Source organism: Tenrec ecaudatus, chromosome 10, assembly GCF_050624435.1.
Source record: "Tenrec ecaudatus isolate mTenEca1 chromosome 10, mTenEca1.hap1, whole genome shotgun sequence".
Classification (NCBI taxonomy): Eukaryota; Metazoa; Chordata; class Mammalia; order Afrosoricida; family Tenrecidae; genus Tenrec; species Tenrec ecaudatus.
In genome coordinates, this window is record NC_134539.1 from 134028292 (window position 1) to 134046094 (window position 17803).

Below are 17803 nucleotides of genomic sequence, written 5' to 3' on the forward strand. Positions count from 1 at the left end.
AAAAGGAAGCAGAAAATAATACAAACTACAGTGAATTAAAAATGGTTCAAAAGGGAAAACAATAAGATATTAAAATTTAGCACGTCTATCTGCATTCATCAAGTGGATTGGTCTTAGTTGTGCTTGTCTGAAGTGCTGCTAACCAACAGCCCTGGAGTGATTCCAACTTGGGACCCCATATGTGGTGGAGTAGAAGTCCTCCCAGGGGTTTTAATGGCTGGTTTTTTGGAAGTAGCCCATCAGGCCTTCCAAGTCACTTCTGGCTGGACTCAAACTGCCATCCTTGGTGGGAGCATCCTGGAGGGCTTTACTGTGTCCCACCCACAGATGCTCATGTGCTAATCCCTAGCACCTTTAAGTGGCAGAAGAGATTGGGTAGATGTGGCTGCGTGAAGGATCTTGAATGGCAACATTATCTTTCATTACCCTAGTGGGCCAATATCCTCCTAAGAGAGAGGAGGGTCGGGTCCGAGAAGGCTCTGTGATAACAAACCCAGGTCAAAGTGAGGCGAGGCGGCGCGGCCAAGGAGCGCAGGGAGATGGGTTGGATTCTTCTCTTGACGCAGTGGTCCTCCACCTTCCCCATGCCGCAATCCTTTCATGCAGTTCCTCATGTGGTGGTGACCCCCCCAACCATCAAACTATTTTCGTTGCTACTGCATAACTGTAGTTTTGCTACTGTTATGAATCATCATGTAAATATCTGCTATGCAGGATGGATTTTCATGGTTACAAATGGAATGTAATTAAAGCCTAGTGATGAATCACAAAAACAATATGTAATATATTGTGAAATATTTATTTCTAATGACAAATGAAATTGTGTCTTGAAGCATGGTGTAGTATGGGTAACTGTCTTCATGCTGGGTACTCCTAGGTGGGTGGACCCGCCTGGAGACGGATAGAGGAGCAGTGTCTCAGTGCCTAAGACCATTGGAAATAGGTGTTTTCTGATTGTCTTAGGTGACCCCTGTGAAAGGGTCATTTGACCCCCCCAGGTGGTCATGACCCACAGGTTGAGAACTGCTATCTTAATGTATCCAGAAGGAACCCTGTCCTGACTATCCTTTTCTAGTTCTAAATCCCGAAGTATAAAAGTATACTGGTGCTGCTTTAACTCACTAAGGTTGTAGTACAGAGTTAACGTAAGGAACTTAATGCAGTAATGAACAATTATAAACCTAAATATTGAACAATTGTGGTCTAGTTAACTTTAGTACATTCTTAGGATTAGCTGTTATAAGTCTACTCAGTCATTAAGAATTATGCTTTAATCAATGACACTGAATTATACAAGTAGAAGTTGTGGAGTTGGAGAATGTTCTCTTGTGTATATTATTGCCATAATTAGGGAAAGAAATAATTACATGAATAACGACTGCAAGGGAGATGAAAATGTTCTAGAATTGAATATGGTGATGATGGTACAACTCTTGATATAATTGAATTATTGAATTGTATGACATGTTGTTAGTGTGCAAATAAAACTTAAAAAAAGAATTGCGCTGTAGGAGATCACTTAATTGTGTAGAAAATGTTCACACTATATTGCTTTACAAGTTACAATATTGCATAACTCCAGAGATAGCAACTGGATTCATAATTTCCTAGGGGCCTGTCCAGGGAGGCTGGGGAAAGTGTGCTTGAGAAGGAAATGCTCCGGCATCGGTTGAGGTGATGATTTGCACGACTCTTCTTAAGATGACGGAGCGGTTAACTTGTGTGCTATGTGATTACACGCCATTGAGCTATTTTTATTGTGCTATTGTGGAGGCATAGGTTAAAAATTGAATCAAGCATTTCACACACTTGATTAGGCATGCTATAAACTCATTGCTGCTGGTTGAGTCTGACTCCTTGCAATGCGATAGGACTGAAGGGAACCACCCTGGGGGGGTTGGAGACTGTAATCTGTAAGGTGTAAGTAGACCACCATGTCTTCCTGCTGTGGAGCGGTAAGTCCAAACTACCACCGTTCTTAGCCAGTTGTTCTTAGCCAATTGTTGTAGCCACGGTGCCAATAGGATTACTGAGGTATAACGCAATAAAAACGTTTTGCAGGCCCCTCTTCCCACAGTGGCTTGCACAGATCTGCCAAACAGTTTGCTATTCCTTTGACCTAGAAACCCCTACAAAATCATGCACATCAAGAGGTTCAACCTGTCGGGCCATCTTAAGAACACCCGGGAGACTGCTGTCGCTTTGTGGAAGCAGGTGTCCAGTTCCCACATTACCGTGGGGAGTGGGGAGATGTGCCCAGGCCAAGCCGTGTGGGGCTGGGCACGGGGTCGACAGCCCAAAAAGAGGGCCGAGGTTTTGCTTCACATTCTTAAAAATGCGAGGATGTCGATAGGGGTTCTCTGGTCATTGGACACATCTGCGTGAACAAAGCCTGCAAAATGTGCCGCTGGGTTCACAGAGCTCGCAGTTGTCTCAACGCCTCCCTGAGCTCCCTGCCACATTGCAGTGGTCCTTCCTGAAAGGGGACGGATGGTCCCTGAACCAGAGAGGAGGCTGTGCTGAAGAAAAAGGTCTCCCAGAAGAGGCTGATAGTGCAGGAACTTAGGGCTCAGGAGTAAACTAAGTTTAGAATTAAAACCGATAGAAGTTTGTCTCTTTTAAGTTTTGCAGAATACATATAAATAGTGTCCTATTTGGTTCAAAGAAAAGGAGCATGTATTAGATTTGTGTATCTATTAACAGGAAAAAAAGACTTCAAATGAAATGCCAAGTGTTAATAATGGCGAGCTATCCGTGGTAGGTAGAAAAGCAGATGATGTAAAATGTTGTTTCTTCTGGGCATATACCACATTTCCCCAGTTAATAGATAGTACTTTCATCCAAAGAGATAGACTAGTTCAAGAAGGCTTGTAAGCTCCCCAAGGACAAGAGCCCCATGCCCCGGCACAGCACCTCTTCCACAGGCGGTCTTCTGGAGCCAGACGGTGACTCCTGACCAAGTGGTCTCCCTCCCAGAGGAATGGGGAAGCAAAGAGGAACGAGAACAAAGAGGTAAAGTCTCTCTGTCTCCTGACTTGGCTTGTCTCTGAGACTGAAGAAAAGTGGAGCCAATGACTTAAAGACTCTCCCAAAGTCTCCTGCAGCCCCTCCCTGGTCTGCCAAGCAGCCGAATCCAGAGCCAAAGACCTTCAATGGAGTTTTCCTTCATTTACCCCGTCCTCAACTTCCCTCTTTCTCTCCCTATGTATCAAAGTAATACATGCTCCTCACTGAGGGACATTTTGGGAAGTATCAAGTAGAGAGATGCAGATCAAAAGGACAGTGAGGTATCGTCTGCAAACCACGGCACAGGTGAAAAACAAGACAGCACGGTGCTGAGGTGGCAGGGCGATCGGACGGAACTCATGGGATTGTAAGATGGCACTACTATGAAGACATATGGTGCTTTCTCTAAAAGCTAGAAATACCATGCGACCCAGCAATCCCACTCCCAGCTACACTTGTGTATATCTTAGAGAAAGGAGAACAATGAGTCAATAGACACGCGTACACTGATGGTCATTGCTGCATCACTCCCACTGGCAGAAAGATGGAAACCTAAGTGCCCGTCAACAGATGAATGGTAAACCAACTACGGTACATAACACCAAAGGAATGCTGTCTGACACTAAAGAGTAATGAGACATCAGGAAAATATCTGTCAACATAGGTGAACCTGGAGGACATTCTACTGGATGAAATTAATCGCAAAAAGGCAAATCTTGTATGGGACTACGTTTATAAAAAAATTTTCACACAGAACGACGCATTCTTTGATGGTTGCCAAGAAAGGAAGAAGGGGCCTGGTGGTAAGGCCAGCAGTTTGAAACCATCGGCTGCTCTGGGGGAGAAAGAGGAGGTTTTCTACTCCCACAAAGATTAACAGCCTCAGAAACCTATAGGGGGAGTTCTGCTCTGTCCTATGGGGTCTATATGAATCAAACAATTCAATGACAGTGAGTGAACAAGAGAATGTAGAGGGAAACCAAACCGATCACTATTATAAATCTTTATGGGAGCAGATTGCCTTGTCTTGGTCCTAAGAGGTGACTGGTGGGTTTCAATGGTTGTTTGTAGCCCGAAGCCTAACCCACGGTGCCACTAGGTCTCCTTAAGGGAGAGAAAGGAAAGCAACATCAACAACCAGATGTTAAACCCACCATTCACCTGTCAGTTTGTCATATTGTTGTGACTACCATTTCTGTAAATGCTGGAAACTATGCCATCGATATTTCAAATCCTTGGAGGGTCACCACAATGGACAGGCTTCAGCAAAGCTTCCCGAATGAAACACTAGGAAGAAGGGACGGGCAGTCCACTTCTCAGGGATTAGCCACTGAAAACCCTTCAGAGGAACATTGATATACTGCTCAAAGATGAGCCACTCACGTTGGAACTCAAAAACTTACTGCCATCAAGTCAATTTTGACTCATAATGACCCTATAGGACAGGGCAGCACTGCTCTTGTAGGTTTCTGAGACTGTAACTCTTTGTGGGTGTAGAAAATGTCCTCTTTCTACCTAGGAGTGCTGGTGTTTTACAACTTTTGACCTTACAGATTGCAGGCTTTCTAAATTTGACCAGGGAACAGCAGCCTTCTCAAGGTAGGCACTACCTTAATGAGATGAACAGAGCAAAGTTTGGGGGGACCTTCATTTGCTGGTGTGGCACATTCCCAAATGAGTAGAAACAGCTGCAAGCCTCCATTAAGCATCAGAATGTGGAATGTGTGAATATGGCATCAAAAATTAAATGGGACATGTGAAAATTAAATACCCTAGGCTTTTTTTTGTTAAGCAAAAGGGAAAAAAAATTATTGGAGCCCATACGGGAAACCCTAAAGGGGCCCGGCATACCCTACTGTGTAGGCATGCCCAGCAAAGGGTCATACCATTCACTGTACCCCATGTCCCAGAGGGACTCTCCCCTTGAACCGAGCCCCAAAGCCTCAGGACTGGATGGGGGTGGGGACATAACCCTAGGCTTTAGTGAACAGAATTGAACTGTTTGGGGCCACTGTGAATTGTACAGTCATGTGGATTATCATGTCAGCACATGAATAGATTTGTGTGCACCCATGTTCTTTGTAGCACTATTCACAATAACAAAAGATGTTGGGGGTGGGATTAAATTTCCATCAGAATGGATAAATATGCTTGGGTATATACACACAATGAAATACTAAACAATGTTAAAGATTCACAGTGAGTTTGCAAAACACCTCATAACATAGATGGACCCAGAGGGCATTATGCTGAGTGAAATTAATCTACCGCAAATGGACAAACAATGCTGTAGTCATAGTCTCTGGGTACACCAAGGTCAATGGCATAGCAGTTCACAAAGACAGTGTTGTGCATCCTCTTTTAGTGAGAAGTGGCTGGGATCTCAGGCGTTTGTGAGCAGCCGTCTAAGGCGCTCTCTTCATTGGTCTCCCCATCCAGACGAAAGAATGATGAAAGTTGAATAACATATGGAAACCCTTATTCCAGCAGACAAGTGGACCACAAGAGCATTAGTCTCCATGACCCTGAGACCAGAAGAACTAGATGGTGCCCAGCTACTACAACTGACTGCTCTGAAAAAGATCACATTAGAAGATCTTGAATAGAGTGGGAGAAAAATGTGGAATAAAAATCATCATAGAGACTAGGCTTACTCGTCAGATGAGACTGGAGGGGAACTCCTAAGATTGGCCCTTTGTCACCCTTCAGGTCCGGAATTGAATTCACTGCTGTGTTAGAACAATCAACCATTTCAGATTCAACCTGAATCTGCCCCCCAAATAAACAACTAACTGCCATCGAGTCAATGGCAACTTACAGCATGCCCTATAGGACAGGGTAGAATGCCCTGTGAGTTTTTGAAACTCTTAATGGGAGGAGGAAACCCTATATTTCTCCAGCAGAGCAGCTGGTGGTTTTGAACTACTGACCTTACAGTTAACAGCCCAAAGCATAAGCACTATAACACCAGGATTCCTTTCAGATCAAATCGACAGCATTTATCCAAGGACAGAGTTCAGAGTGTCAGGGAAGAAGTATTGGAAATAGGAAACCCTGGAAGAAAGTGGGATAAGTGATTGAGGGAATTGCAATGAATGGATTGAAACAAAACCTGTATGAATTATTGATTGGAAGACTGATGTGCTCTGTAGACCTCACCTCACTCACTGTCATCAAATGAAGTCTAATGTGTAGCAAGCATATAGGACAGAGTAGACACTGTCCCTTTGGGTTTCTGGGACATCCTCATCACTCTCCCTAGAAGTGACCACCGGAGGGGATTGAATTGCTGACCTTATCATTGACAGTTGAATTTATAGTCCACTCCACTAACCTTCACCTAAAAACTCATTGCCACTGAGCTAATGTCAACTCATAATGACCCGATAGGATGGAATAGAACGTCCCTCCACAGGTTGCTGAGACTGTAACTCTTTACGCGAATAGAAAGCCTCCTCTTTCTCCAGTGGAGCAACTGGTGGTTTCAAACTGCTAACCTAGCAGTTAGCAACCCAATGCATAACCACTATGCTTCCAGGGCTCCTAACCTTCACCTAGTTCACAATCAAAAAAGTTAAAACAGAAAAGACCAAAATAGAAATCAGAGGAGACTCTGAAACTTGCTCTTGAATGTAGAGTGGTGGCTAAAATAAAAGGAAATAAAACGAAGTAAAGGAACTGAACAGAAAATTCATAGGGCATTTTGAGAGAACAAAGTAAAGTATTAAAGTGTACGAAGTCCTAAATTTAGAAAAGCAAAGGAACCTTCAGCATACCTGAAGCTACAAGAACGGAATAAAAAGTTCACGCCTTGAGTTACAAGGTTGATTAGTTTTTATAGGACAAATATTGAACGATGCGAGAAACATCAAAAGAAGATGGAATACACAGTCACTGTACGCAAAAGATGTCGTCAACATTCCACCATTTCAAGAGGTAGTATGTGATCAAGAGGCGATGATGGTATTGAAAAAAGAAGCCCAAGTTGCACTGAGGCATTGGTGAAACACAAGTCTCCAGGAACTGGCAGAATACCAATAGACATGTTTTTAAAGTGCAGCACTAAAAGTGCCGTATATTTTCAAGCATAAGCCCACCCGAATATCAGCCGAGGTACCTAATTTTACCAGAAAAACTGTATAGAAAATGTGCCAAAAAACTTGGCTTATGTGCTCACTTTGGCAGCACATATACTAAAAAATTGGAACGATACAGAGAAGATTAGCATGGCCCCTGCGCAAGGATGACACGCAAATTCGTGAAGCACTCCATATTTTTTTTAAAAAACGGCTTATATTCAAATATATACGGTACTCATTAGTCTGTGCCAAGAAATGTGGGAGACAACTACCTGGCCAGGCAATTGGAAGTAAGCCATATTTGTGCCCATTCCAAGGAAAGGTGACTCAACTGGAAGGAATTTATCAAACAAAATCATTAATATCATATGCATATAAAGTTTTGCTGAAAATTCAAAAACAATTGCAGCCATTCATGGACTGAGTGCCAGAAATTTAAGCCTGATTGAGAAGAGGGTGTGGAACAGGGATATCATTGTTAATGTCAGCTGGATCTTGGCTGAAAGCATAGAAAAACAAAGTGTTTACTTGTGTTTTATTGAAGATGAAAAGTATTGGGCGGTGTGCCTCCTACGATAATATTATAAACAGTGGGAATGCCGGAACCATCCGTGGTGCTCACGTGGAACCTGTATGTGGATTCAGTGGTAGACCTTCAGACAGAACAAGAGGATACTGAGTATATAAACTCAGGAAAGGTATGTGCAAGGTAGTCTCCTTTCACCAGAATTATTCAATCTGTATCCTAGCAAAGGATCCCAGACACTGGACTATATGAAGACGAACACATGATTAGAGGACGGCTTATTAACAACCTACGACATGCAGATGACACAACCTTGCTTGCTGAAAGTGAAGAGGGCTTGAAGCACCTGCTGATGCACCTGCTGATGCAGGCTACCTGCTGTAGCCTGTAATATGGGTGTGTTAGTCTGGGTGGACTAAAGAAAAAGTTATAGACACTCATTTGTGTATAAGAAAGCTTTATATCAAAGGGTAATTGTATATTGAAAAAGCATCTCAGCCCAGTCCATAAGTCCAACATCAGCCCATATGTTTGATACCAATCTATAAATTCCCCTTAAGACTCACAAAAGATGTGCAGTGATTCCAAATGCAGGAAAATCACAGGCCAGTGGGTGGAAAGTCTTGTGACTGGCTCCAAACAATTCATGTCAGTGCTGGCATGGGTCTCCATGTGGCTCCTCCAGTTTTAGGGCCCTGGCTCCATGTGTCTTGTCAACAGGAATGTCTCACAGGGCATGTCTGTGTCCCACCTCCAGCGAGCTATTTATCTCCCTGGCATCTCCAAATGAGGTCATCAAGCTGCTACCTGATTGATAGGGTAGACGCCACCCCTCCACAAGTTGACACCAGATTATGTAACTACCACAATGGATTATAACTAAAGAAAACCAAAATCCTCATAATTTGACCAATAGACAACATCATGATAAATGGAGAACAGATGGATGTCAAGGATTTTATTTTGTTTGGCTACAGCATCAATCCTCATGGAAGCAGCAGCCAAGAGAGCAGATGATACGTTGCATAAGGCAATGGTCACACAAGACCCCTTTAAAGCGTTAAAGTGCACAGGTGTCACTTTGAGGACTAAAGCGCGCCTGACCTAAACCGTGCGTGTGTGCGTGTGTGTGTGTGTGTGTGTGTGAGAGAGAGAGAGAAAGCTGCACAGTGACCAAGGGAGACAAGAAGAGCTGATGTATTCTAATGACAGTGTTGGCAAAGAATATTCAAACTTCCACGGGCTGCCAGAAGAGCAAACAAGGTCATACAGCCAAGATGAGCCTGAGAAGTGAGGGTGACAAGGCTTTGTCCCACATACTTGGGACATGTAGCAGGAGAGCTCAATCCTTGGGAAGGGACGCGTGCTGGGTGAAGGGCAGGGAGGGCCAGAGAAAACCAGGAAGACCCTCAACGAGGTAGGTTGACACCGTGACTGTCATATTAGGCTCCAGCATAACGCCTGTGAGGAGGGTGCGGGACCTGGCGGGCTTCCTTCTGTTGTACACAGGGTCATGATGAACCGGAGCCAGCTCGATGACACCTAGCAACAAGGCCAAGAGTGCAGCCCCTTGGATGAGGGGAAACGGTTAGAGAGATGTAAACACTGTCTCCGGAAGTGTATGGACCCAGCTCTCGGCTTTTCCACCATCATGTGAGTGAGGTTGCCTTCCATTCTTATAATGTCTTCTCGCGAGACCTTCGGGATCAAGAGATTCCTGCCAAGAAACACAGGCAGAATCCTCTGAGTCCCCAGTGGAGTCTAGCGAAAACTGGAAATCGCAAATACAGCTCCAAAGCCATTGGCCACGACCCACGCTGGGTGTAGAAGGAGTCACGTGGCATGACACACGTCCTTTATCCAGGGTCAGCAGGTGCCACCTGCATCCTACCACAGCAACCTAGAATCTGATCTGATCGATTGAACCGGTATTGGAAAAGATCTGGCTTCTTCCTTTGTGTTTATGTTTCCGCACTAAGATGTTGACGAACTAATAAATATGGGAGACATTGGTTTGAAAGAAAAATGAATGTTTAGAACTAGGTGGGGGGATGTGTCACAAAATAATAGCTTTACGTCTTATTTTGTTTCGTAAAAGTTACAGAAAGAGGCCATGTCAGGTCAAGTGAAAACACGACAACAAGAAGTCCTATCACACATGTGCTGTGACTCGGGAGGAGTCACCATGAGTAAGAGGCAGCTTGGTGGTGATTGGTGGGTCTTGAAAAGTGGAGTCTGAGGAATTCACAGACACGCTTTTTAAAACTGCCTCACAGATTTTATCAAGTAGACCCCATCCTCTGGAAATGTAAGGAAGCGGTTAGAGCGGGCTAGAGATGTAACGCAGAAGCCAGAGAGGTTGGATGAAAATTTATAGAAGCAGTTAGACTTCCAGATCTTTTTCTTCATCGTTGGACAGTCTGTCGATTATCTCTGTTTAGCAGTTTTCCCATTTAGTAGATTATTCCAGAAAAACTCCGAAGTCTAGGACAATACGCATAAGAGAGATAATGTTCTTGTTACTGTGTGCTATTGAGTCCATTCTGACTCACAGCGACACTGCAGGATGGAGTAGAACTGTCCTATCGACTCCACTAGGCTGTAAATCTTTACAGGAGCAGGTCTTCTCTCCTGTGGAACCATCAGTGGATTCAAACCTCTGATCTATCGGATAACAGGCAAGTGCTTAAACCATTGTGCAACCAAGGATCCTTCAAGATAGGATACTGTAGTATTTTGAAAAATGTGGGATTAGGTAAAAGACCACATATTTGCAGAGCAGTGAATTGCTTTGACATGCCCTTCTAGATACGCGTCTTGTGGCTCCCACAAAATGATTGGATGGAACTATGCAAATCGGGTGATTGTGGCCCAGTAAGACTAAGAGGATCGGACAATCTGCTAATGCAAACAAGGCACAGAGAGCTGCTCAGGGACTGTAAGATTAAAGTGTATGGAGCCCTAGTGAGGGATTGGTCGGTTTTCCCATCCTGCTAGTCCTAAAAAGAGTCAATCCCAGAGGCCAGAGGGACTCCCTCACTACCATCCAGAAGATCCAGAAATGGAGTTTGTGCTTTGGACTCAGGGTCTCTGCACTGAGGACGTCCTAGACTGAAGCGACAGCTGTCACACTGAAGATGGTAAGAGATGGTAGCGACATTGGACTGGCAGGCTAGGCTTGCTGACCCAAGTGAGAAAACTGAGTATCTTTGACACTAGGGTGGCTGGTGGAGTGCGGTGTCTCTCAGCACATGGTGGAGGAGCTAAAGAGCTTTGTCACACTCGCCCAGAGCAAGGACCAGGTAGCAGCAGCCAAGAAGAGGCTGTCCACATTGAAGAACTTTATTCTGATCTGTTCCTGTTTCCTCAAGTTGATCCTGATCCAGAATTGTAAGCTCTTCCTTCCCTAACGAACCCTATAATTACGAGTGTGGTCTGGGAGTCCGGTGTGGCCATTGCAGTGGATTAGCGAACGCGGCAGAGCAGTAGAGAGTGCCCTGGGGAGGATGGCTGGTCTCGGAATCGGTAAAAAGATCAGAGAGTTAAGGCATGTTTGACTTCTACCTCAGGGTTGTCAGGATGGTGAGGATGGTGACTCCTTCTGCCCCGCCTGCCCCGAAGCCAGATGTGGCAGTTAGATAATTTCCTGTCAATGTGAGTGAATGGGGAGGAATCTAGTCTGTCAATTAGGTCATAGCCAACGAGGCATCTGTGTAGACATGGCCTTCTGAGGATTCTGGGAACGCCTGTCTCCCTCCCTGGAGGTAGGACACACTCTGCTTCACATTCCTGTTGACAAGGCACATGGAGACACACTGATGGAGCCAGAGCCCTGGAGCTGGAGGAGCCACATGGAGACCCACACCTGCTTCCACCGCCACGAGCTACAAGACTTTCTACCCGTTTGCCGGTGATCTTCCAGCATTCAGCATTTTTGCATGGTTGCGTGAGTCTAAAGAGGAATTTATGGGCTAATATCAGACTTAGGAACTTGATCTGGACTGGGCTGGGATGTTTCTTAGTATACAGTTGCTCTTTGATATAAAGTTCTCTCTTACATATATTGAGTGTCAGTGAATTTGTTCTCCTAGTCTACTCGGACTAACACATTATGGTAGCAAGAGTGGGGTCCCAGAGAAACAAAACAAAGATGGAGAGGGGATGCTTGCTTGACTTCTGTCTCGTGGCACTTCTTCTTCTCTGGCGAGCGAGAGGCCAGATATGGCCACGCAGTTTGTTCTAGCCAAGGTCTGACACCGTGCTCTTTTCCCAATTCCAGATGGTGAGACCTTCCGACCTCTTCACACACTTGGCTCTGAGATTCTTCTAGTTGAGTAATGTCTCCATTCAGGAGACTGGAGGATCCATCTCTGGGAAACGGACCAGCCCAAGAGGAAACACCTATGGATACTGTATGAGTTTCCTAGTGTGACTGTCGTGAAGTGTCACAAACTAACTTAGTGGTTTGAAACAATGGCAACGTGTTCCCTGCCAGTTCTGAAATCAACGTGGCATGGCACGGGCTCCAACGGCTCTAGAGGCCATTCTGTTCCTCGTCCCTTTAGTTTCTAGTACGTCCAGGCAATCCCTGCCTCCACCTTCATTAAAAAAATTTTTATTGAGATATAATTGGTATGTCATACACTTCCATGATTCAGGTGTATTAAAGAGTTGCATGTACATCACTGCAATCAGTTCTAGAACATTTTCTTCCTTCTTGCACTCATTATTTGCTCCTCATTTCCCTCCAGCCCCCCCCGCCCCCACTCCAGATCCCTGATCAGCCATTGATTGCACCAATTCTTGTCTCTCTCTGTTTGCCTATCCTGGACTTTATAGATTGTAAAGCATAACAAAGGGGAAAAAATGAAACCAGGAAGTATGTATTACAAAGGAGGAGGAAAAACAACAACAACATTAGAATAAGCCAGAGGGAAAAAACTGTCCTGGAAAAAAAAAGGAAATTAAACAAAAACTAGAACAAATTTAATCCATCTTCATATTGCCTTCTTCTCTGTGTGTGTCACTTGTCGTTGCGTTCAGGGCCCCTTGGATAATAAAGGATGGTCTCCTCCAGTGGGCTTAGTGGGCTTACAGCTGCAGAAACAACCTTTCCCATGTAGGGAGGGTCGCATTGACAAGTCCTGGAGACTGGGATGTGGAGATACAGATATACATATATAGCTATGCGTTTAAGGACATGTGTTTTTTAGCTACATCCCGCCCCCTACGAACACTAAGAGCTGCGGATGCACAGCGGAACCGCTCACAGCAGCAGCTCCCACCGGCTGAGAAGCCCTGCTTCCTGAACACAGAGCTCCCAGACAACTGAGTGCCTAGTCTTCATTCCGACTCGACAACCAAACAGCATGTAGTCTAAGAAAGTCTAACGTGAAGTTGAAGACCAAACAAGAACAAAATGAACTTGAAGAAAGCAGAAGCAATGCGGAGAACCAAACGACTCTGAACTTGAAAGTGATGTTGTCACAGAGCTAGGAAGCTACTGCACGCATGAAACAGGAACAGGAAATTATACGGAAAAGAAAATGAACTGGAAGCTGAGTAAACAGCATGGAGATCGTATCTGACCTCCTCTGGCTAGACAAGGGGGAGAAGCCAACTCCCCACCAGCCCAAGGGCTGCTGTCACAATGCTGAAGTGAGACGTGCTCCTCCTCCATCTTTCTTTACCCTGTTCTGACACCCACTGTCCCTCCCGGGACATTACTTGTCTCTTGGGTTCCATCATCCATTGCAATGGCCACACAGAACTCGCAGACAATCCTCTCGATGGAGAGGGTTGTTGGGGATGTTAACAAGCCAGGATGAGAAAATAGGCTACAGCCATTAACCCACAGGAACACCTTTCTAGCCAGCTGCCATGTCTCTCTCTGTGGTCCCTTAGGCTCTGCCTCCATGGGGCTAGGAGGCCAGCTTGTTGCTCTGCTTCAGTTCATAGCGTCAGTCTGGCACCACTGCTCACCCTCTGGTTGCAGCCTCCACCGTTTCAGCCAGGGACCTTGAATGCGCTCCACTGGTAGCTCTTCTTCCTCGGGGGTCTTGGGACTTCTCTCTCTGTTGTTGCTTCTGAGAGAGCTCTCCTACAGCCCTAGGAATGGCAACCAGAACTAGCCAATCACACATCTCATTTGCTATTCCAATCACTGGGTGGGAGTTACAGAGACATGGATAGAAGAGCCATACAAATGAAAACAGATTTTGAAAATATAATCATTACTTTCAATTGGAGGGTCAGAAGATAAAATGGAGAAGATGGCCTTTCAAAACCAAAAAAGCTGGAAAACAGGCAGGAAAGGGTAAACAAGTTAGAGGTAGTCCAGGAGGACTAACAGTCACCTAAGAGAAGTTGGGGGTCCTGTGGGACAGAGAAGACTGGAAGGAAAGCAGGCAGTGCAGGAGCAGTTCAAGAAACGGCCTTACATTGAGCAGCGGAGGTTTCCAGAATAAAAGGTCCACTGAGTACCCAGCACGCTGGACACAAAAGAACCATACCAGGGCACGTCATCCCGAAGTGCCAGCTCACCGGGGAAATAGGAGACTTGAAAACGTTCCATGGAGGAAAAGCAGGTCACAGACAAAGGAACACCCATCAAGCTTTTCGTCAGCAACGCTGAGAGATGTTTTCAAATCATGACCCAGAATTTATAAATTATCCAAACGATCAATTCAGTAAACACATTTACAGCAGTGAACAATCTTTATAATTTTACTTCCTGTTCACTGCACCTTTTCTCAGGAAACTACGAAGGGTGTGGTGCACCAACATGATAAACTGAACCGGGAAACTGGGTAGACCTGGGATCCAAGAAACAGGAGCCTCGATATAGTGAGCAGTGAAGGGAATCCCCAAGATGGTGAGACGGGAGACCCCAGGGAGACCGCTGGGCAGCAGGCCGAGGGAGCATCAGTCAAGATTGGCCCAAGAGGACACCTGATCTCACCAGGCAGGCTGTGTACAAGAAATCAGATCAAATGAATAGGGAAAAGATTGACATTTTGGCAGACAGTAAGAGAATACATGAATGACGTTGTTGCTTGTGGGTGCCATCAGGTTGGTTTCGGCTCACGGAGACCCTGTGGCCGTCAGAATGGACAGCCCTGCGTCATCCTCGTAATTGTTTAAATTGTTTTGTTTGAGTCTGTTGTGGCAGTCACCGTGTCAATCCAGCTCAAGAAGGGTCTCCTTGTCCTCTGAGCCACTACTGTACCAAACGTGATGGCTTTTTCAGGGGCCAATCTCTCCTGATAACATGTCCAAAACTTAGGAGATGAAGCGTCACCATCCTTGAGTTTAAGGAGCTGCTCGGGCTCTTCTTCTTCCAAGACAGATTTGTTTGTACTTCTGGCAGTCCATGGCACTTGCGGTATTTTTCACCAGCGCCATATTCAAACTCATCAAGTCTTCTTCCATCTTCCTTATTCATCGCCCTACTTTCTTTCTTTATTTAAAAAAATCATTTTATTGGGGGCTCATACAATTCTTATCACAATCCATACATGGATCCGTTGTGTCAAGAACATATGTACATTTGTTGCCATCATCATTCTCAAAACATTTGCCTTCTACTTGAGCCCTTACTATCAGCTGCTCACTTTCCCCCTCCCTCCCCACTCCCCACTATCTCATGAACCCTTCATAATTCATAAATTATTATTCTGTTATATGTTACACTGTCCGATGCCCCCCCTTCTCAGCTGTCCATCCCCCAGGGAGGAGGCTGTACGTAGATTCTTGTAATCAGTTCCCCCTTTCTACCCCACATTCCCTCCACCCTCCAGGCATCGCCACTCTCACAACTGGTCCTGAAGGAGTCATCTGTCCTGGATTCCCTGTGTTTCCAGTTGCTATCTGTACCAATGTGTATCCTCTGGTCTAGCCATATTTGTAAGGTAGAATTGGGATCATGATAGTGGGGGGGGGAGGAAGCATTTAAGAACTAGAGGAAGGTTATATGTTTCATCGTTGCTACCCTGCACCCTGACTGGCTCATCTCTCCACAACCTTCAGTAAGGGGTGTCCGGTTGGCTACCGGTTGGCTTTGAGTCTCCACTCTGCACTCACCCACATTTTCAATGATATGATTTTTTGTTCCTTGATCATCGCCCAACTTTCACATCCATAAGAGGCCACTGAAATTACTATAACTGAAGTCAGCCGCATCTTAATCCTCAAAATGACATCTTTGTTCTTCAACCTGTTGAAAAGGTCCTTTGAAGCCGAGTTGCGCAATGCAATCCGATGTTTTGATCTCTTGCCTGCTGCTTCCATGAGCATGGCCTGGGAATCCAAATAAGATGAAATCCTTGACTGCTTCCATCTCCCCATTTATCATGTTAGCCACTGGTCCAGTTGTGAGGATTTGGGATAGTCCATACTGATTTCTGCAGGTTTTGATCTTCATCAGCTGGTGCTTCAAGTCCTCATTACCAACAAGCAAAGCAGTGTCAACTGTGTTTTGCAGGTGTTAATAAGTCTTCCTCCAATCCTGATGTTCTTCTTCCGATAGTCTAGTGTCTCGGATGATCTGTCCTGTGTACAGATGAGACAAGTATGGTGAAAGGATACAACCCTGACACAACTCTCCTGACTTGAGACCGCTCAGTATCAGACGACCCCTTCAGGACCAGAGGAGACAGTGGCGATACCGGGAGGGTGGGGGGAAGGTGGGGTCGAAGGGGGAACCGAGTACAAGGATCTACATATAACCTCCTCCCTGGGGGACGGACAACAGAAAAGTGGGTGAAGGGAGATGTCAAACAGTGTAAGATATGACAAAATAATAATTTATATATTTCAAGGGTTCATGGGGCAGGTGCAGCAGGGAGGTAAGGTGAAAAATGCGGAGCTGATGCCAAGGGTTCAAGCAGAAAGCAAATGTTTGAGAATGATGATGGCAACAAATGTACAAATGTGCTTGACACAATGGATGGATGGATGGATTGTGTTAAAGGTTGTACGAGCCCCCAATAGAATGATTTTCAAAAGAAAAGGAAAATACATAAATAACTATATGAACCTATGAAAAAGCCCACTCAGCACCCCCTTTTTCTCTTCAAAGGACAACCTCTTGGTCCATGTATAGGTTCCCCATGATCACAACGAAATCTTCTGGAATTCTCATTCTTCTCAATGATATTAATAATTTGTTATGATCCACACACTTGTGTGCCTTTGCCTAGCCAAGAAAACACAAGTAAACATATTTCTGGTAATCTCTATTTTCGGCCAAGAGCCGCTGGATGTCCGCAGTGGTATCCCTTGTTTCTCTTCTGGATCAGGCGTGAGTTTCTGGCAGGCAGCTGTGAGCATGCTGCTGCAACTGTTGTTGAATGATTTTCAGCCACATTTCCCTTGCGGATTAGATCAGTGACATTGTTCTAAGACCTCCACATTCTGTTGGGTCACCTTTCTGTGGAATGGCTATGAAGGTGGATCTCTAGCAGTTGGTTGGCTAGGGAGTTGTCTTCCAAATTCCTTGGCGTAGCCTAGTGAGGCACTGGGATTCATCAGCTTACTCAAACATTTCGGTGGGTGTTCTGTCAGTTCCTGGAGCCTTGATTTTCACTAGTGCCTTAGATGCAGCTTAGACTTCTTCTTTCCAGAGTTCTTGTCATATGCTACCTCTTGAAATGATTGCAAGTCAGCCAGTTCTTTTTGGTACTTGATCCTGTGCATTCCTGCATCATTCGGTGTTTTGTCCGTTGAAACTTTCAATATTGCAGCTTTAAGCTTGAATTTTTTCTTCAGTTTTTTTCCACTTGAAATATACTGAGCATGTTCTTACCTATGGGTTTTCTAACCCAGATCTTGGCGTGTTTCATTATAATAACCTACTTGGTCTTCCAGAGCTGCTCTTGGGAAATTTCTGTTCGGCCTTTTACTTCGTCTTCTATTTCTTTTAGCGGCTCTACGTTCAAGAGCAAGTTTCAGAGTCTCTTTTGACCTCTGCTTTGCTCTTTCTTTCCTGTTTTTGTAATCACCATTTGCTTTATTCATGTCTGGTAGTTTTCATGCTATCCCACAATTCATTAGGTCTTCTGCATGAGGGTTCTATGAGTCAAGTCTGTTCTTGAGAAGTTCTTGCAATTCAGGTGGGGTTTGGCTCTCATGGACATGCTTTTAATTTTCTTAATTAAAAAAATTTTTTTCTTTAACTTCATTCTATCTTCGA

At 44.9% G+C, this 17803-nt stretch overlaps 1 non-coding gene across 1 annotated transcript; it reads left to right on the forward strand.

Moving 5' to 3' along the window:
* Positions 1 to 7175: 7175 nt before the first annotated feature.
* Positions 7176 to 7284, forward strand: LOC142460380 (U6 spliceosomal RNA). The gene has a single exon (XR_012786592.1). It is a non-coding gene; the product is annotated as a U6 spliceosomal RNA (small nuclear RNA).
* The last annotated feature ends 10519 nt before the right edge of the window (positions 7285 to 17803 follow it).